Source organism: Chiloscyllium plagiosum, chromosome 3 (assembly GCF_004010195.1).
Source record: "Chiloscyllium plagiosum isolate BGI_BamShark_2017 chromosome 3, ASM401019v2, whole genome shotgun sequence".
Taxonomy (NCBI): Eukaryota; Metazoa; Chordata; class Chondrichthyes; order Orectolobiformes; family Hemiscylliidae; genus Chiloscyllium; species Chiloscyllium plagiosum.
The window spans coordinates 84,135,273-84,156,752 of record NC_057712.1 but is presented as its reverse complement, the minus strand read 5'-3'; the positions used below and the strand labels follow the sequence as shown (position 1 = coordinate 84,156,752).

At 39.0% G+C, this 21,480-nt stretch overlaps 1 protein-coding gene across 2 annotated transcripts in view; it reads right to left on the bottom strand.

Annotated features, from left to right (window-relative positions):
* LOC122546673 (four and a half LIM domains protein 2-like) overlaps positions 1 to 17,946 on the bottom strand; it is a 59,167-nt gene extending 41,221 nt beyond the window's left edge. Inside the window, exon 1 of one of the 2 annotated variants that reach the window (XM_043685338.1) lies at positions 17,634 to 17,946. The gene's annotated coding sequence lies outside the window, so the exon portion shown is untranslated. Of the gene's footprint in view, positions 1 to 3,066; positions 3,261 to 17,633 lie in introns of those variants that run through there. The other variant, XM_043685350.1, reaches the window with a different exon arrangement.
* Positions 17,947 to 21,480: the final 3,534 nt, after the last annotated feature.

The window sequence follows — 21,480 nt, the reverse complement described above, 5'->3', positions numbered from 1 at the left end:
TTGAAGCACTGCTACCTGCAACTTTCCTCAAAGCCACACCACCACTTTAACTTGTCATATATCACTGGAACTCCCAATCCCCCAGCATTATGCATGCACCTACACCCCAAGGACTGCAGTAGTTCAAGAAGGAAGGTTACATTCACCTTCGCAAAGACAATTAGGGCAGGGCAATAAATGCTAAGCCATCCAGCAATACCCACTCCCCAAATTCTGTGAATAACAGAAAACAACTGAACTTTATTACCAAACAAAGTTTTAATTATAGTTCAGGCAAGATGAATTGGCACATAGAAATTAATTTGTGTCGTGGCAGTAATATTGTTCTTTGGTATTGTGCAACTAATTTGCTCTTAAGAATGTGTACATCATCAACTGATCAATAAACTTTAGACATTTATACAAGTTATGAAACTCATTAACTTCTTGTGAACAATCAAACTATCATTATCAATAGGGCATAACGGATGACAGCTATTTTTTCATTACTGATAATAAATGTATATTCTTGGGAATTGCACTTTTCAACAACATATTTTCCTGCAATTGTATCTGTTGATGATCAATCAGTAGACAGAATAAAGCAGCCAATTCTCCCAGATAGTATGAATGAAAGAAAATGTTATAATTTTGCTAATAAATACCACCAGGCTCAGAACTTCAATTTGCCATCAATAAGCGGATGCCAATTAACGACTGTTCACTCCATCATAGTGTCCAAGGTTGGGGCTACTTTGCAGGGGAAGGTGTGAAATTAGCAGCTTCTTTCAAAGCACCATGATGGGTGCATCTAGGACAGCTACTAGCAGTAAAGAATGCTGGGAAATGTGGTGTTGACCAACTGCTGGTGCGCCACTGTCTTATTTTGTGGCAGAGGTACCAGCACCACAAGAAGAACAAAGGAATGGGCCAATGACCTCTTTCTCAGGATATTTAGGTACATCCTTGCAATCTTTCTCTACATCCGGAGAACAAGTGAATGAAAACATTCCTTTTGTATGTTATTTGAATTGGGAAATGCAGGAGGGGAGAGGAATGTTGTCTGGAAAGGACAGGAGGCAGGTGCAACTACTTTTGGACTTAAAGAAGCATTCTAGTTTTTAGTTTAATTAATATTGGTGATCAGGAGATATGAAGAAGTTTCTTAACCGAGCTATTGATAGATCATAGACTTTAAATGGAAGAAATCCATGCATCTACTGTTTTTCAATTACTATTCTAAGGAGGACTCCTGCCTGAATACTACCTAAAAGAATAGACTCTCCCAAATGACTGCTATTTTACATATTCTGTTTATTGACCGCTCCCACTCTGACTCTCACTGCTTTGCTCTGGTTATATGCATTTGTAATTTGCAACTAACTACAATAGGTAACAATCAAAATATACAATTTTTGGTGGTTTTAAACAATAAATGTGATCATCATACAAGAGACAGCAATAAGTAGAATAATTGAAATCAATCTTCGATGAGTGTTACATATTGAATAGATTGTCATGGAAAATTTAGCTGTCTTATAGAAATAACTGCAATAAAAACTACAATAACTACAATAAATAATATAATACTTTAGAGTGTCGTGTTTAAAGTAATTAGAAATAAAGTAGCTCCCTGCTTGTGTACTAAGATTCCTGACTTCATCAGTCTTTGTTATGCCATTTCTTAATCCACTATTCCGTGTGGAATTTGGATTGAAGGGATTTAATGATAAGTGATATGCTTGGCAAAGAGTAACTATAAACCTTTTGGGACATTTAAAAGCTTCTTTGACATAAAGCAGGAACAGCTGCGACACTCTATTCAGGTTCAGAATGTCTACATGGATTCTACTTTTAACAACTGGAGCCGTGCCACTGGGTCCAAAGAAGCAGATAACCTTCCTACGAATGCAACCTCTAACCCACAAATACTTGCAAAATAGATAAAATAATTTGCCAAACGTGTCAGGAGTCCATTGATCTATTCTTGCCAAAATTTTTTTCGGTTTTAGTGTAAGGCACGTTATTATTGTAGCTGTGCTATTAGTTCAGTGAAGCCTCATTAACATGCACTTGAGTTAGAAGTGAAAATTTTTCACATCGAGGATGGTGGATGCTGGAACGCACTGCCAGCGGAGGCAGTGGAAGCAGGCACGTTTGCAACATTTAAGGCATATCTTGATTGACACATGAATGGCAGGTGAACTGAGGGATAGAAACTATGCATGGGATAAAGTAGCAGGTCGAAATAAGGATTAGAAATTAGAATAGGTTCGTTGGTTCGAAAGCCTGCTTCTGTGCTGTAATGGTATTGCAAAATCATGTGGAGTAACATAAAGGCAAATTCAGTGATGCTGTGTTGTTGAGAGTGGAATGGATGCAGAATTATCCCCATAACACTAAGCAGTGTGTGACACTCTCATTTCCATCAAGCAAAGAATGATTAAATATTACTCACCCAATATTGTTATTTTCTGATTATTTAAGTAACTTTTGCCTGTCTGGATTGTTGGGGCAGGCAAATTAATGAATGTAGCTTGTGCATTTCCTCACAGAGCACTGAATGGTGTCAGGAATGAAGGAGAAATTGACCTTTCTGTTTGATTTTACTCTTTCCACTCATTAAAATTTTGTAGTCACTATTTAGTACCTCTTTGCTTCTCACAGCTAGGAAACGGAACTGAGCAAACTTGCAAGGCTATTCAACCAATTGTTCTCAGCACGAAGTATTATGTACTTGTGCTGCACTGTTCATTATTCAGTCAAGTATTTCCAAAATATGCATGTCACATTCTGATTAACTCTTAATGCATGCATTTTTTTTGCCATCTAGCTAGATGCAGGACAGTAGATATAGATCTTAGCTGATGATGAGTAGTCACTCCTATTAATGGTGATGAAACAGGTACAAATTCAGATTTTCTATAATTCCCATCAGTAAGCACAGGAACTGAAACAAGGCATGAAATAACAATAGATATGCTCTCAGCTTCACAACAATTGTGCATTATTCTGTCATAAACACCCTGCTCCCACCCTACCTCAGATCACTGGCAGCTGACAGAAAATGGACAAGTCTAAATGTACCTGCAGCTACAGAAATGCTGCCGTCTATGTCAGGACTGTCACAGGTGATGATGGCGGTGGTAGCTGTGTCCCAGTGGTATTACTCACAACTCTGTGTCTGATTCAAATCCTTGGAGTGAGACTTCAGCACAACGTCTAGTGTTGCAATCTGACACATTACAAAGCAAAATACATTGCTGTACTATTAGAAGCACTGCCTTCAACTGAGATGCTGAAGTAAAACTGTTTCTGCTCTCTCAGCCAGAATAATAGATCCCACAGCACTATTTATAAAAGGGAAGTCCTGCTAACCGATATCTGTCCTTCACCACCTAAAAACATTTGATCATCATCACATTGCTGATTGTGGAACAGGCTTTTGGCTCTTTTGCAATAGTGACTGTACTTCAACAGTATTTAATTGCCTACAAAGCTCTTGAGATTGTGAAAAGTGCAATAAAAATTCAAGTTCTTTCTTTAAGAATTACTTAGTTATCTTTTGACTTATTCAGTTCAGCAGAGTGAAAATAATGCTAAAAACCTAATGTAGGTTAAACCACCAACTGTTGTCTCTGACTCTAATAAGACAGCATGTCTATAGTCTGGAAGGATTGTGATGACTTTATATTAACCTCTATTGAAGTGAAATATCAATTATATTTTTTGTGTCTGTCTGTCTTTTCTCCCATCCTCATTCCTGAGGGTTGAACCATGGACTCTTATTGGTTTGGTCTGTGCTTATGGATAAAATATTGTGGTAAATGGCCGACCAGGAGACTCTCCCATTTACCATGAGCAATTTGGAAGGACAATCAATCTTCTAGGCCAACAAGTTGTAGAATTTGAATCAAACATGGAAATTCTGGCCAGAGGTAGGGAAATTGCCATTAAGCCATTTGACCTAGATTTGTCTATAAATTCACAATACAGAAAATGTCAATATCTAAGTTATATCAATATCAGATTACTTATATGATTGAAAAAAGAATACAGGTCGTTCTGCTATAATGCATGTTTCTGCTATAAGTGTATGGTCTGCTTTTGCAGCCGTTGTATTTATATTGCAAATCCAGCTGAGTTTCTGGTCAATGTTAGCCTCCAGGATGTTGATAGTGCAGGAGTTCAGTGATGGCAATGTGGATGGATGTCAAAGGCCGGTGGTTTGGTTGTCTGGTCACTGCCTGGCATTTGTGTGCTGTGAATGTTACTTGCCAGTTTTCTGCCCAAGCCTGGATACTGCCTAGCTCTTGTTGCATTTGAACATGGATAGTACTTGAGAAGTTGCAAATGTTGCTGAACATTGTGCAATCATTGGTGAACACTTGGCAACTATATCACTGTTCCTTCACTGTCATTGGATCAAAATTCTGGAACTATTTCCCTAACAGCACTGTAGGTGTTTCTTCACACCATAAATGGAGGAGGTAAACAAGGTGGCTCCCTAATACATTTTTAATGGCAATAAATACTAGCCTTGTCAATGACGCCAATACCCCATTGACAAATAAGAAACAATCCTTGACGTTCTTAGGAGAGTCGCAGAGTTATAGAGTCATACAGCATGGAAACAGACCCTTTGGTCCAACCAGTCTATGTCGAACATAATCCCAAACTAAACTAGTCCCATCTGCCTGTGCTTGGCCCGAATCCCTCCAAACATTTCTTCTTCATGTATGTAGCCAAATGTCTTTTAAACTTTGTAACTGTACTCTCTTCCATTGCTTCCTCTGAAGGTTCATTCCACACACAAAACACTCTTTATAAAAACATTCACCTTATGTCTTTTTTAACCATTCTCCTCTCACGTTAAAAATATGCCCCCTAATGTTGAAATACCCCACTCCAGAGATAAGACACCTGCTATTCATTCTATCCATGCCCCTCATGATCTTATAAGCCTCTATAAGGTCACCTCTCCACCTCTAACACTGCAGTCAAAGAAGTCCTAGCCTACCCAGCCTCTTCTTACAATTCAAACCCTCCATTCCCAGCAACATCTTGGTAAATCTCTTCTGAACTCTCTCCAGCTTAACTGTATCTTACCTAACAACAGGGAGACCAGAACTGGACATAGTAGTCCAGAACAGGACTCACCAGAGTCTTGGACAACCTCAAAGTCCCGACTCCTATACTGAAAGGTCTGAGCAATAAGGTTTCGCGTGAAAGTTTCTGCACCTTCCATCTGAATTAACTCCACAGAGGCCAGTATCCCGTCACCAAGACACCCTTTATTTACACTTAGAAAGTCCTTAACACTGGTTCAGTTTCCTCAGAGCCAGCTCTCAGAGTGTCAGAATGCCTGACACTCCTCATTTTACTTTTGAGCCAGATTAACAGCTCCAATGACCTGGCTGACCCCATTACAATCAGTACACCGTCTCATCAGAAATATGCATGCCTTGCAAAAGGAGCATGTGCATTCAGAATTTGTCCCTTTTTCCTGATCTATTGTACGCAAAATTTAAAAGTTGCAACAGATACAAAGATGACCTAAAACTTTGGGAGGCTTAATCCTTCAGAATCATCAATCATGGAACATGCATTGATCTGCTCACACCCAACATGTGCGGTCCAGTTACATGAATTACATGACTCTAAATGTTTGTCACAACCATTTCATATCTGGATTCGTTCTGTTCTTAAATGATTTTGGAAACTGAACATCACAACATTCTGTTGTAATTTAATATATTCTGCCTGCACAACAGCAAAACCATTCCAACGTCTCATGAGCAAAATTCCAGATTTGGTAGATGGTACTGAATAAAAGCTTGCATGTGACTAGGACAATTGATCACCTTCAGTTCAACGAGGTAAAAAGTTAATTGTGATCAGATGTTTGACCTCCTTGGAAGAGACACTGACCCTTTATTTAAATGTCACTCCAGCCTGGAGCATTTTTAACTTCTTGCCTTGTCAGCGATAATATTTAATTTTGAGAAACATTAGAGATTTCACAAGTTATGAAAGATTTGAAGCATGGTATCAACTCGTCGACAAAGTCTGAAGTCTTTATTTCAATGTTGCTATTAGTTAGAAGCATAAAGGCCCACATACTGTGATGGTCTTTGCAGCAGCACTGACTGGAGTTAGGGGTTTAGGACCATGTGGGATTCCTGTGGGAGCAGACTCCTTGCTTTTGGAACCCTCCAAAAAAGCCACTTACAGTAGGAAATGTTGGAGAGTTCCAGCACAAATAAAATTAATAGTGACCCAGGAAAGGTCAGAGGATAAAACCCCAATTCACCACTGACCATTGTCGAGAATGTGTTGCTGGAAAAGCACAGCAGGTCAGGCAGCATCCGAGGAGCAGGAGAATCAACGTTTCAGGCCGGAGCCCTTCATCAGAATCTGATGAAGGGCTTCGGCCTGAAACATCGATTTTCCCGCTCCTAGGATGCTGCCTGTCCTGCTGTGCTTTTCAAGTAACACACTCTCGACTCTGATCTCCAGCATCTGCAGACCTCACTTTCTCCTAACTGACCAATGTCTCCACCTCTTCCCCATCCCACAAGCTTAGAAGAATGAGAGCTGATTGTACTGAAACATATAAGATTCTGAAGGGATTCACCAAGATGGACATGAAGAGGATGTTTCCTCTTAGGGGGAGTCCACAACCGGAGGAAACAATTTAAAATAAAGGTTCTTCCTTTAAGACTAAGATGAGTGATAATTGTTTAGGGTTTACTTTATATGTTAATCCACAAAACACTTATAACAGATAGGAGAAAGTGAAGACTGCAGATGCTGGAAATCAGAGTCGAGAGTGTGGTTCTGGAAAAGCACAGCAGGCCAGGCAGCTTCTGAGGAGCAAGGGAATCGACGTTTTGGGCAAAAGCCCTTCATCAGGAATGAGGCTTGTGAGCCGAAGGGGTGGAGAACATAATGGGAGGGGTGTGGGGGGGGGTAGGGCTGGGGGGAAGGTAGCTGAGAGTGCGATAGGTAGATAGAGGTGGAGATAATGGTGATAGGTCAGATGGGAGGGTGGAACGGATAGGTGGGAAGGAAGATGGACAGGTAGGACAGGTCATGAGAGTGGTGCCGAGTTGGAAGGTTGGAACTGGGATAAGGCGAGGGGAAGGGAAATGAGGAAACTGGTGAATTTCTCTTTGATGCCGCGTGGTTGGAGGGTCCCAAGGCAGAAGATGAGGTGTTCTTCCTCCAGGCGTAGGGTGGTTAGGGTTTGGCGATGGAGGAGGCTCAGTACCTGCGTGTCCTTGGCGGAGTAGGAGGGGAAGTCGAAGTGTTTGGCCACAGGGCTGTGGGGTTGGTTGGTGCGGGTGTCTTGGAGATGTTAGGTTAGATAGTTAGATTCCTTACAGCGTGGAAACAGGCCATCTGGCCCAACCAGTCCACACCGACCCTCCGAAGAGTAACCCACCCAGACCCATTCCAAGTAGGCGCCCTGTCTCCCCAATGTAGATGAGACTGCATCGGGAGCAACGGAAGCAATGGATACAGTAAATGATATGTGTGGAAGTGCAGGCGAAACTCTGATGGATGTGGAAGGCTCCTTTGGAACCTTCGACGGAGGTGAGGTGGGGTGGGGTGTGAGCACAGGTTTTGAAATTTGTGCAGTGGTAGGGGAAGGTGCCAGCAGAGAAGGGTGGGTTGGTGGGTGCATGGTCCTGACAAGAGAGTCACGGAGGGAATGGTCATTACAGAAAGTAGATGGGGTGGGGAGGGAAATATATCTCTGGTGGTGGGGTCCCACCACCAGAGATATATTTCCCTCCCCACCCCTAACTGTGTTCCGTAAAGACCATTCCCTCCATGACTCTCTTGTCAGATCCACCCCTCTCCCATTTATCTCTCCACCCCTTCGGCTCACAAGCCTCATTGCTGATGAAGGGCTCTTGCCCGAAACTATGATTCTCCTGCTCCTCGGATGCTGCCTGACCTGCTGTGCTTTTCCAGCACCATACTCCCGATTTATCACAGATTGTGTTTTTGTGAATTATATATCTGAAGTTTATTTTCAACACTAACCATGTACAAGTTGTAATATTGCAATATATATTCTGGATTCTATGATAAATTACACAAATAACTGACTGGTTACACTGAATCCATAACACAGAGAGTGACTGAAGGTGAGGTATGCACCTTCATACTAGAACATCGTGTGCCATGATGTCAAGTAACTGCCTGAAATCTACAGGCCTCTATGGCCTGGAATCCATGCCACAATATAACAAGAATGAAAATTGTTTCTTCCCAGACATTCATCATTTGTGGAACTTTGTTCCTTAATTTATTAATTTTTTAATCTATTAATTAATTTAACTCGATTTACATAGTCATGTTTAATCAAGAAGGAGTCAAGGATTATGGCAGAGAGAAAGGAAAGTGAAGGTGAAATCAGATCAACCTTGATCTTACTGAATGGAGTAGCAGATTCAAGCAGCTGAATGGGGTACTCTTGCCTCTGATCCTTGTGTTGTTGTGTGTTACAGTGCTCCTCCATCTCTCTCTCTCTCTGCTGATCCAGTTAAAACATATATCCTTAACTGATGACCATTCTAGCATATAACTGTTAAAGAGACAAATAGACATTTGCATCAACACACAGCGAGGCAAATGGGAAGTATTCCATCACACTGCTGTGACTTGTAGGTGGCTAACAGACTTCAGGGAGACAAGAGGGGAGTGATCACTGCAGAAGTTGATATTGACTGCAGATTAACTATTGGCTGGCAGATCATGCATCGTGACGCTATTTAATTTGAAGCTGAGCTGGAGCAGATTGCCCTTGGTTTAATGTTCCATATGAATTAGATTAGCCTTTTAGAATCACATGCCCTATCTTAGTTTGTATTCCAGGCAAATTGAATTCTTTCCACAGATTCCAATTTTGTTAACAGAATTTTCCAAGCTCCTGAAGTCCAAATAAAGATCTTTGACTACAGTGAGCAACAAGAACCGCCTACTCAAGGCCACCTTGCATTGTGCCAAAAGAAGTAGGTCACCCAGATGTAGCAAGAATGCACTGAGCATGCCACATCCATAATATCGAATGTGCTACTTTTGACTCTAAATGACCAAATTTGGACTAGCCACATGCTAAAGTCAGCATGAAGCATTTAAAGGTACAATTAAACTTTGCTCACTGATTAGCCTGTGCAAAGTTTTTCCGCACTATGTCTGTTGCAGCAATTTCAACAACCACTTTTCCTTCTAACTTGGGGGATGGCCGTAATAGCAAAACATTCCTGATTATTACCTGATAATGAATATTTAGAAAGGGCTATATTGCTGTTGCTGCTGTTGGGATGAGGCAGTAAACATTGCAGATAGACATAAAGGAAAATATGAAATGCCACAAGTGAAATGGATTAAACATCTAGAATACCTCTTAGAAGCTACAGTAGAGAAAGATGAAGAGTGGGAGAGAAACAATGCAAGTGAAGGAGGGGAAATGAGAAATTTGAACATTGAGCAAAGATTGATTTACATAATTATTGCAATGCAGAAGGAAGGAATCCCAAATGAGCAACTCACTGAATGACATTCATCCACCTTCTGCCTGTAACTCTGCACATTATTCCTTTGGAGATAACGGATTCACTTTTGAATATTTTGCTTTATGGCGATGAATCAGAACCCTACATCACCTATGCATATTTCAAACTTTCAATTGTACATGTGGTTTTTTTTAACAGAAGTATTAATACAGTAAAACAAAAGATGAATGAGAGTGTAAGTCCAATGGATGTTTGCAGAGGAACACTGGACTGTCACATCTGAGGAATCAAGGAAACTTCAAATGGAGAAATGCACTACAAATTGAACTTTAATCTCCCATGAGTATCTCAGAATGTGAAGTTTTTTTTATCCATTCATTGAATGTGAATGTCACTAACTAGGCCAGCAGTTATTGCCTATCCCTAACTTTCTAGAGGGCAGTTAAGAATCAACCACTTTATTGTATTTCTGGAGTTACATGTGGGGTGGACTAGGTAAGGATGAAGATTTTCTTCTTGAAAAGACACACTACTGAACCGGATGTGTTTTTACAACAAATGGCAATTAGGCTCTCTTTTTTTATAATGTTGAAGATTCATATTTAATCCAAATTTCACAGTGGCACAGATCTGCCACAGTAATACTTGAACCTGTGCCCAGTGAGGACTAATCTTGAGTTCTGGAAACCAGCCCGTGAAGGTGAAACAGGACAGAAAAAAAGCTAACTGCAAAGTCAAGAATCTCAAAATTAACTGGTCAAAAATATCAACTTTCCATGAGGCACTCTTCATGAACAACCCAGAGACAAATCCCCACATATTTGTTTTCTTTTAACCTATTTTGGACCTACTTTACTTTTCCGACCTGTATGCTTGTGCATTGTGTTATTGTTTTTTTTAAGTTTAGTAACAAATAAGCATATTATTTTGTTAACTTGCGAAAGCTTGGTTAAATTCACTCCTTTTAAAACCCAAGTTCACCTGGGTCTGGGAAAAAGGCATCCATCAGAAGGGGAATCCTTTTTAAATTAACCTTGTTGCAAAAAGTTGAGGAGGCTAAAAAATAAAAGAGGGAAACAAATTCATCCTTCATCACCTGAGAATTTATCAATTTGGGGTATCCTCCTAGAATCCTAAAGAATTGTGGAAACTATTGGTTGTAGCATTTGATTGAACCTGACTTTGCCACACTCTGAGGTACTGTATTCCAGACCTCAACTAATTGGCACAGAGATTTTTATTTCTTCTCTCATCTTGCTTATTAATTCATAGAATCAAAGGGGTGGGAATGACTATTAATATTTTAGAGTCTGGGGACATGTATATTGTTTTCTGTATTTCAGGAGAAGGCCATTCACCTTTTCATACCCTTTCGAAGAATTTGTCTTAGGAAATTCCCAAAGGTTTTCACTGCACCCAGTGTGTACGACAGAGCACAAGTTGTGAAATTCCAAAGCAGTACTATGGTATTGCAATCTAGCAAGACTTGGAGAATGTTCTTGGTTTGCTGTATTCTCCAAAAACTTACCAATAAATAAGGAACATGGTGGAGCAGTGACAAGGTATCGACAGAGGAACAGCTGGAGGATAAATCTATGGAGGCTCAACAAGGAAAGGATGCAACATCACAGACCCTTCCACTGCTAGCTGTGATGTACAGCAGACCGTAAATCATCTTACATTTCCATGATCTCACCAAGTATCCTTCCCTTTTCCCTCTAGCCATCATCCACCGTGTCATCTGCATGAATCTCCATTGTTCACAAGGTCAGCCAAATAATCTCCTCTGCACATTTTATATTTACACTTGCATTGAGACTCAGCATTGAAATATGATGATTTCATTCCAAAAGATTGTGTGCAGGGAGGGCTTGTTCCTTCCTGCTCTCCAGTTCTTGTGAAATATTTGAAATGGTTGGGGGAAGTGCAACAATTACTATAGATACGCTAGCATTCGAAGATAAATCAACATTGTCCACTTCATACTTTGATCAGTCCCTACTAGAACCCTCTATGTCCAAGATGCTCATCTTAAAATGCAATTACATCAATGAAAGCTTGTATCAATTTGTCCCCTATTTTGATTGGGCTCAGAAACTGTCCTGCCTAATTTAAAAGTGAAAATGTGGATAGCACTGGTAAAACCAACATTTATTGCCCATCTCTAATGGCCTTTAAACTAAATGGCTGGATATTCCATTTTTAAAGATGGCTACAATCAATCTGATTGATGTGAATTTGGAGTCACATATTCTCCTGACCAGGTAGGGATGGCAGATTTCCTTCTTAGTGAACTCAGTGGTCTTGTATTATAATTGATCCTAATATCATAATCACCAGGACTGGTACTAATTTCACATTCCAAAAGTATTTATTAATTTTAATTCCACCAACTATTATTGTGGGATTTGACCCCATGTCCCAAGAGCACTAGCCTGAGGGAACTGCCTCCTAGGTCAATGATACCAATACGCCACAGTTTCCTCCATAAACATCAGGTCTTCAGAACAATCTGATTATTCGTGAAATAAATTGATAATTGCCTAATAGTCTTTTCTGTGAAGTCATGGGCTCCACTTTCTTTCTACGCAGCAATATTTCCTTGGTATCTTACTTAAAGATTGTTTCCACTTTTGGTGTGGGGGTTGGGGAAGGCTGTGAACTGGCAGAGAAAGGATTTATCTTATAGTTAAAATCTGGAATTTGCTGCTTGCCAAAATGGGAGAGATGGAATCAGTATTAAGTTTAAAAGGTGCATATCTGAAAATATTGCTCAGATATGGGGAAAAAACAGGGGATTGGACCCAACTGATTATCTTATGAGGAGTAGTTAGACAGATTGGACGTACATCCCTGAGAGTTTAGAAGCATGAGAGGTGATCTTGTTGAAACACATAGGATCCTGAGAGAGGCTGACCAGTTGAAACTGGAAGGATTCATCCTACTGTGGGACAAACTAGAACAAAGGAATATAGTTTTAAAATAAGGTGTCTCCTGTTTAAGATGGAAATGACAAGTTTTTTCTTTCCAAAAGGATTTGAGAGCCTTTGGAAGAGTCTGCTGAAGGATCAGTTAATTTTTTTTCAGGCAAAAGTGTGTCATTGACTAGCAAGAGAATTAAATATGGGGCAGGTTGGAATGTGAGCTTGGAGGTGCCATAATCTTATTAAATGGCAGAGCAGCCTCAAACGTCTTCTCTTGCTCCTAATTCTTAAATTTGTAAAAGTCAGCATAGCACAATGGACTGACTGGCTGCTTATATTATACCAAGATGTGGAGGTGCCAGCGTTGGACTGGGGTGGACAGAGTTAAAAATTACACAACACCAGGCTCTAGTCCAACAGGTTTATTGGGAAGTACTAGCTTTCGGAGCACTGCTTGTTCATCAGGTAACTGTGGATCAGGATCATAAGACACAGAATTTATAGCAAAAGATCACAGTGTCATGCATACAACTAATAAAATATATTGAACAAACCTAGATTGCTGTTAAGTCTTTCATGTTTTAGAATGGTTTCAGGTATCAGTTAATTAATACGTAAATCCCAGAACTTCTTTCAAATCACATTCTTGACATAACTTAAGGTTTTATGAAAAAAGGTGACATCTCAGCTCAGACAATGCATTAAAGGTGTGAGGTTAGAGTCCTAATTTGAAAACAGAACCAGTCTGACTCAAGATTGGGATAGAGATAAACTCTAACCTATCCCACAGCTACCTGATGAGGGAGCAGCACTCCAAAAACTCGTACTTCCAAATAAACCTGTTGGATTATAACCTGGTGTTGTGTATTATTCCAAGCTTCTTCCAGCAATACTGTCAAACATACGTCCTCAGGGAAAGAAAACTCTTCTGTAACTGGCAGGCAAAAAATAAACAGAAACATATCAAAGTTAAACCAGCATAGAAAGATAAAAAGCCCCGAAAGCACACATCTACCAAGTCAGTTATTTAAACCGCTGCAAACGTTGTACCTTGTGCGCATCTTGATCTGTGTGCCTGTGCCTGAAGCGCACCCACCATATACAAAAGAACATTGATTATTCCAACAAGACGGGCAGGGAGTATTTGCTTCGGCTTATTGATCATTCAGATAACCGGAAACAATTTATGAGTGTCGGTTATCTGAACATATCTCGGTTATCCGGCAATGCACACCAGAATGCCATTTAACTGATAACTGATTGCTGAGTTGCCTCATGCCGTTTTTACGGAACCTTGAGATCTTGTTTGAATAATCTGAAATTTGGAGAATTGATGTTTGGATAATCGAGGTTCGACTGTATAAATCATCTTGAATTGAATTGAAGTGAATTTATTTTCACGTGTACTGAGGCACAGTGAAAAACTTTCCCCAGGAGGCCTGGTAGATTCACCTGCATGAAAAGAACACGTTTATGACATGGTCTATATCATTTATTAATGAATGCAGGGAGGGAGAAAAATTGGCCTCTGTATCTGGAATGAGGTTTCTTTACAGTCAAGTTGTACCTTGGAATTTGATCTTAATAGTGCAGCTCAGGAAACCTATCATCTATCTATTCATGAATAAAAAAATTCAATTCCTACTGCCTTAGATTAAATATCCCAGGCAATCTGTGAGATTGAAAACTCAAGATTTTTCTGGTAGATAAAACCTTCAAAAAATAGTCTCTACATCCAATAATTTCATGAGGGAGCACATAAAGTGCTAACTTTAGTCAGTTCACTGATTAGGTTAAGAACCTTGATCCCAGTTTAATCATTAATCAACTTTGTTTTGAATTTCTAAGTGATTCTACTTCGCAGAGGTCACCAGGCATAATTTTGTACTTTTGAAGCCACATTCATTTTCAGTTAATTGGTTAAAAGGTTTATTGATTTCAGTTTATTCTGAGTGCTACCACTAGCCTAATTTTCCTTAAATGACAAAATTGTATCTTGATATCCCTCTAATTTTATTTGCTCATTGATTAATCAGTTCGTGAAACAGCTTTTTGTCTAGCTTTAAAGCTGCCTCAACGTTCTGAGAGAATTTTAGTTTCTAATCAACCTGTTCAGTGATGTTATTACACACCTCTGGAGCAGATGTGACTTGAATTTAGTCCTCCTGGTCCAGAGGTATAGACACTACCACCACACCATAAGAGCCCTTCCCTTCCTTCTGTGCACTGAAGGTTTAAGATGTACTTGACCTACGAATTAATTATCTCAAACATAAATGAATGTCTCTTATTTTTTATCTTAATGTCCAGAACCACCAAATGGTGCACTGTGTAGGATAATTTCCAACATTTTTATTTTGCAGTACTTTTTTGTTTCTCTTTATTTGGACATCATTGGCAAGGCCAGCATTCATTGCCCATCCCTTGCTGGGCCATTTTAGAAGGAAGGTAGTTAAGATCAACCATATTGCAGTGGATCAGAAATCACACGTAGGCCAGACCAGGTAAAGACAATAGATTTCCTTCCCAAAAGGACATAATCGAAGCAGATGGGTTATTATGATTAGAAAGGGCTGGAAATGTGTTGCTGGAAAAGTGCAGCAGGTCAGGCAGCATCCAGGGAACAGGAGAATCGACGTTTCGGGCATAAGCCCTTCTTCAGGAAGAATGGTAACTCACACAGTCATTATCACTGAGTTGAGCTTCATATTCCAAATTTATTAACTGAATTTAAGTTTCACCAACTGCCATGATGGGATAGGAACCCATGTCATCAGCTCAGGCCTTCTGGATTATTAATCCACTATGTTACTACTGTGCAACCATCTTCAGCCATAATGGAGTTGACTATCTTTCCATTACAGGGCATACCTGATTTTCATTCTGTTGATTCTATTGGAATGAAAATTTTAGGGCTCTTTTGTTCCAGTAGTAGGGTCCCTACCTGTGAGCCAGGATTCAAGTCCCACTTGCTCCATGGGAAAAAAAACCTGGAATGAAATTTTTGAGTGTTCTTGTGCTGCAGTGATTGCATTCCTATTTCTACACCAAGAGACCCAAGTCCAAGTCCCACCTTGCCTTGAGATGTTTAGTGACAACTCTGAGCATGATAATAAATACCTTCAAACTTTAAAGTTGTGGCTAGAAGTGTGAGGAATTAGGGTAGGTGGAATGAAGGTTTTGTGTGTTTGTGTGGCACAGTAGTAGTGCCCCTATCTTTAGAATTGGTGATCCCTGCTCCAGAGGTGTGTCATAACATCCCCAAACAAGTGAACAAAGAAACTACTTTGAGTGGAAATTGGAGGCTTTTGTGGTGCATTGGTAGTGCCCCTACCTCTGAACTCAGAAGCCTGGATTCAAATCCCACTCAACTCAGTGGTGTATAATAACGTATCTAAAAGAAGTTGATTTGGAAGTACCTGGAATAAAAATCGGCCAGTTTCTGCCTTTGCAAAAAATCCATTTATCTGGTAATAGTTTTGTTCAATTATTTGGACCCAAACATCCCATGGGTGGCACGGTGGTACAGTGGTTAGCACTGCTGCCCTACAGCACCAGAGACCCTGTTCAATTCCCGCCTCAAGTCTGTGTGGGGAGTTTGCACATTCTCCCTGTGTCTACATGGGTTTCCTCCAGGTTCTCCGGTTTCCTCCCACAGTCCAAAAAATGTGCAGGTCAGGTGAATTGGCGACGCTAAATTCCCCATAGTGTTAAGTGAAGGGGTAAATGCAGGGGAACGGGTCTGGATGGGTTGCTTTTTGGAGGGTTGGTGTAGACTTATTGGGCCGAAACGCCTCTTTCCAACTGTGACTAATCTAAGATCTAAGACATCCCAGATAGAGTAGTAGAAGAGTTAAATCAAAATTATGCTTCTTTGGTAGCAATATTTTAAATTTTGGACCAATTAGTCAGGAACAGTCCTATAAAAGAATTTCAAATTTCTCACTAAGGTGAAACTGGTTGCAGAATGGACTAGAACCAGAGAGCACAGATTTCAGGTAAATGCTTAACTAAGGAGAGTTGACCTGAAGAAACATGTTAATCAGAGAGTGAGTATTATCTGGAATGCACTGCCTTAAACGCTGGCGGGAGCAGAATCAATAGTCACTGGGAAAAGAAAATTGGATAAATATTTGAAGGGTAAATAAGGCGATAGGGAAAAGGTTGTGTGGAATTAGTTGGACTGCTCTGCCAAAACAAATGCTGGTAAATGCACAGTGGCCTGAATGGTTTTGTTCCATCCTGTAACTTGCAATGATTCTATGACAAATATAACAATATATATGTTAAGGCAGAAATGCATTTACAATTTCCTTGCAACATGACCTCCCCATTTGCTCAGCTAGAAAGGGCCCATCTTGCCCCACGAGTAATTGTCAAACCCATTTTTGGCATTTGAAAGAATAGAAAAGGCTTATCTGAAAAGCTTTAATTATTCCTAATTGTAATTATTTATTTGTAACTTATCATCTTGACAGGTTTAACTCTGAAGTATGGAATTCAGTTTAAAAAATTCTTTTTGGACCATAAATCCAATTAATTAGGTTTAATATCATAATAAATTCTTCCAAGAATAAATTTAGACCATAGTAGATAATCGGAAAGCAATATTCTGATTTATGTAATCACACATATTACCTTACAGTCTTCAATGAAGACTATTGTATTACTATTGATTGCATTTAAATCAATTTGCAGTTTCAAAGGTAACAATTTCCTGGTTACAATTATTTTCCAGCTACTAAAGTATTCTTGTGTGCTCAGTAATACCCATTTATTTCTGTTTTAGTATTAGAAAGCAATCACATTGTAGTTTCTGAGTTAAATAGTTGAGCAATTAACTTCAGTGGTCAATAATTGTACATATTAATTTTTTTCTACGTGACACACAATATGTTGTTGAATTGACATTAAATATTGCACTTAAAAATAAATTTACATCTGGGATTTTAGTGTATTTAAATAAGTTGAAATGTTAAAACATTGTGACATAGAAATACTTAGAAACCATTCGAGTTTGTACTATTTAATAAATAAAAGACAGAGTTTACAACAGTATTCACAAAGTAGATTTCAAGACTATCAATGAATTTCTTTCAGAGAAATTCCACATACCCCTCAAAATATTATTTTCAAACTTTTAAAAAGTACAAGTTCTTTGAAAAGATAAAGTCATCGCAAATATCATTAATGTACTCACAAGCTCTGCCTTTGCATCAGGATTCAAAATAAGTTCGACAAATTTGTTAGCCTCCTTCCAGTCCTCCTGTAAATCCGAAGGAACCAGCTACAGCTGCCCAACAAATGTGATATTTACATCTGTGGCCATTTACGCAAGGTCAAAGGAAAGCTTTCTAATTCCATTCAGTGTTTGCACAAGCCAATGGTTCTTCTGAGTAATGTATCAGAAAAATAAATGTTGTATTCTGGCATTAACTGTTCCCTGTTGACCAAAAAGAAAGATTTATAGTGCGAGACAGAGCAGTGCAGGAAGAACAATCTCCTATGTTTGGCAAAAGGCCAACAAACTGGCTTGAAAGAATGTCAAAGAGGAGAGATATGTCTGGAATGTAAGCTAGACATAAATACACAATATCTGGTGATAGTGGTTGTCTGAGTAAGGCTTGTGAACAATATTAAATATCCTGAACTTTGAAAGTTAATATGATATGAAAAGTAAACTGATCTAAGTCAATGGAAATATCTGACAATATATTATTTTGGATCAGAATGTCCTAGTTCAGCATGGAATCAGTTCAGATTCCTTGTTTTTCACAGAACCATAGATCAGTTAAAGCAGAGAAGGAGAGAAGGGGGTCTTTTAGCCAATCGTGTCTATGCTTGACTTCTAAAGGAACAACTCACCTAGTGCAACCCTACCCTTTCCCCATTGTACGACCAACATTTTCTTCTCAAATAAGGATCTAATTTCTTTTGAAAGCTTCAATTGAATCTGTCTCCACCACATCCCCACACAGTGCATACCTGATCCTAAAGACATGCTGTGCGTATAGTTTTTACTTCCTTTCCTACTTAACGTACATTTGTGACCTTAGGTTCTTGATACTTCAATCAATGAAAACAGTTCCTTCCTATTTAACCCTTATGATCACGAATGTCTCCAGCAAACCTCCTCTGAACTTTTTCTTCCACAAGGGAAACAATACCAACTTCTCCAATCTTCCTTCATAACTGAAGTTCTCCACACACTGCAACTATTTCCATTAAACTTTCCTCCAATCTCTCTAATCCTCTACATTCTTCATAAACTCTGGTGTCCAGGATTGGATACAATATTGTAGCTGAGGCCAAACCACTGTTTAAAGCATTAATTTGGACTCCAGGACCACAATACTAAAAGGCTTATTAATTACTCTGAAGTTACAGGATATTGTCCTGAAACTGAAAATTGCTTAACTTAACATTTAAATGCAAATGCTCTTGGGTAATTTAAACAAAAGAGCACATTTATGAGATACATTTATCAAAATGTGATACATATTATTCAAATATACATAGCAAAAGGAGCTGATACTAATCAAAAGTACTGAAAGGTCTTTGAAGAAAATAAAATATGATCTGATTAAAGCAAGTGAAAAATAGTTATAAGGGAATGCTACAGACCTCTTTGGTAGAGAATTGGAGGAACTCTGGAATAATGGTATAAGTGGACAAAAATGCCAATTTATGGTAGTTTTACAAGGTTCGTGGTGAGTCTCTGAGAAAATTATGGTTGATCATAAATCTTTTTTATGGTTACTGTCTGAGGCTTAGCCACATTCTTTGCAATGATTTGCCCAGGAATAACACACTGATTCCATATCCTCTTCATCACCTCAACCTTTAACTCCATGTCTGTAACATCATCCTTCTGCTGCAAAAACCCTCAACTATGACTTTGTTACCTCAAGACTCAACTAATCAAAGTTCTCTTACCTCATTTCCCATCTGTAGATTTGAACTCTGCCAATACTCTGTTCTCTTTGTTCTTATCCCAAACCTCATCCAACTGTCACCGGTGTACCTTAACTCCTGGCCCACTTTGACTTTTAAAAAAATTCTTGTCCATTTCATGTCCCACCAGGTGCATAACTTATCTCTGAAACTTCTTCCTGCTTTAGATTGTTTCAGGATTGTTGCACACCTTCAGACATCATGTATTCATGATTTCCATTGCTATATTATTGTTTGAGCTGCCAAAGTCTTAAGCTCTAAAATGTCCAATCTAATACTAACTGCTTCTTGCTCCTCTTTTAAAATTACTTTATTAAATCTTACTTTGAATACCACTCATACTCATTCTTCCTAATATCTCACTAAGTGCCTCAATGGCACTCATGTGACCCACTAGAGTTTTTATTAATTTAAAAGATATTATTCACACACAAATACAAGTAGAACACCCATACAATTTGTTATTGTTGATTCCTTTAGGAACTTACATGTTCAGCATTGTTATTGTTTACATTCTGCCTGATATTCTAATGAAATAGGTTGACAGGCTTAAAAGAATGGGAAATTCATAACCAAAATGAAAGCCTATTTAGCATACTACCGCATTTGAAATGAATTTGCTCGAGGAGAATTCCATTAGTATACCATCAGCCCACCGAGTATCTGGAGAAAAATACATACAGGAAGAAAACTGTTAAAATTGTCGAGACACTTCTAGAAAGTAAAAGGGAGTCTAGCATAGAGCCTAACCTTACTCTTCATCATTGATAGAAAATGCCAAATGTGATAATGGGCAACTTTCCACATTAAAGATTGCTTGGCAGAAGGACTAAAACATTCCTTTCTATAGTAAACTGTCTTCTGAAAATTATGCCCAGACCCTCAGGGGTTCTCATGACTTTTCTTTTCAGCATAAAGTCAGCAGAAAAATCAGATACTTTGAGGAATGTTCCAAATTGCCAGGCCACCAGCAGAGCCTCACACACAGTGTTGTTCTGATCAAATTCATAAAAGTGTGTGAGGTCCTATTCCTGCTGTGGGGCCATGAAAACTTCAGCCAACTATCTTTTACACAGAGTTTTAACAAAATAAAGATAACAAAAGCTTGTACGTCCTTGTAACTGGATGATAGAAATAAACATTTAGCATTCCATGTGTGTTCATTAAAATATGAAAAGTTGCTCATTTTACTGAAGCCAAGTTGAACAACATAATATGTCACTGCAAATAACCAAACCACAACTTAATTCAAAGAATTGGATACAGCTCAACAAAAATAACATCTAATTCCCTATTTATTTTTACAAGCAGAGCACATTCTATTTTAGGGCATACAGACTGAATAAGAATGTAAGTACATTGCATTGATCCAACCATTTGACACTTTCAAAATTCAAATGTTTTATAGGATAAATCTTAGCCTTCAGTCATGCAAAAATGTTTGAGTAAACATAAATGTGTTTTCAAGTAATCTTTTACCACACATCTAACCAGCATCATGAATTTCTATTTAACATGAATCAGGGTGAAAATGGAAGTGGCTTGTTTCATCTTGGAAAAGTAAATTTCAATATTATCCATGTCAAATTAGATGAATCTATTCCCTGATCAGTAAGAGTCACAGGTAAGCTGAATTTTCATATATTACTTAGTTCCTTATAAAGGTGAATTAGAATCTGTGGGCTGGTGTTTTTGTTGTGCTAGAGTTCCATTCTGTCATAGAGTCATAGAGATGTACATCATGGAAACAGACCCTTCAGTCCAACCTGTCCACGCCGACCAGATCTGTCATAGAGTCATAGAGTCATAGAGATGTACATCATGGAAACAGACCTTTCAGTCCAACCTGTCCACGCCGACCAGATATCCCAACTTAATCTAGTCCCACCTGCCAGCACCCGGCCCATATCCCTCTAAACCCTTCCTATTCATATATCTTCCAAATGCCTCTTCAATGTTGCAATTGTACCAGCCTCCACCACATCCTCTGGCAGCTCATTCCATACACGTACCACCCTCTGCATGAAAACGTTGCCCCTTAGGTCTCTTTTATATCTTTCCCCTCTCACCTGAAACCTATGCCCTCTAGTTCT